Here is a 330-nt window from a genome sequence, read left to right as displayed (position 1 = left end):
GGAGTTTATCATATTTCAATGTGATATATAAATTCTGCCTATTGTTCATACGTATTTGGTATCTTAATGTTACCCTAAACACGTTAACATTGATCTACACTTGCGTCAATTGGAAGCTAACCGGTTCAATCAGCTTCAAACCAGACATTGGCGACCAGGAGATCATTTCAACCAATCAGAAGATATTCTAGGAATCCAAGAGGAGTTCTACAAGTTCATACCATGCACCAGCAACCATTAGATCAGGAGGATCCTCATTTACTCAAACCTACCTTATTTGGAGCAAACCGACATTAATGTCCAACAGCTCTTTTCTCTTCAGATCAGGCA

At 38.8% G+C, this 330-nt stretch overlaps 1 protein-coding gene across 1 annotated transcript in view; it reads right to left on the bottom strand.

Annotated features, from left to right (window-relative positions):
• LOC106305471 (vacuolar protein sorting-associated protein 32 homolog 1) overlaps positions 1–330 on the bottom strand; it is an 8,920-nt gene that overhangs the window by 1,115 nt on the left and 7,475 nt on the right. The window lies entirely within an intron of this gene.

This window comes from Brassica oleracea, chromosome C7, assembly GCF_000695525.1.
Source record: "Brassica oleracea var. oleracea cultivar TO1000 chromosome C7, BOL, whole genome shotgun sequence".
Classification (NCBI taxonomy): Eukaryota; Viridiplantae; Streptophyta; class Magnoliopsida; order Brassicales; family Brassicaceae; genus Brassica; species Brassica oleracea.
The sequence above is the reverse complement of the archived record's forward strand: the minus strand, read 5'-3'. Positions and strand labels throughout refer to the sequence as shown.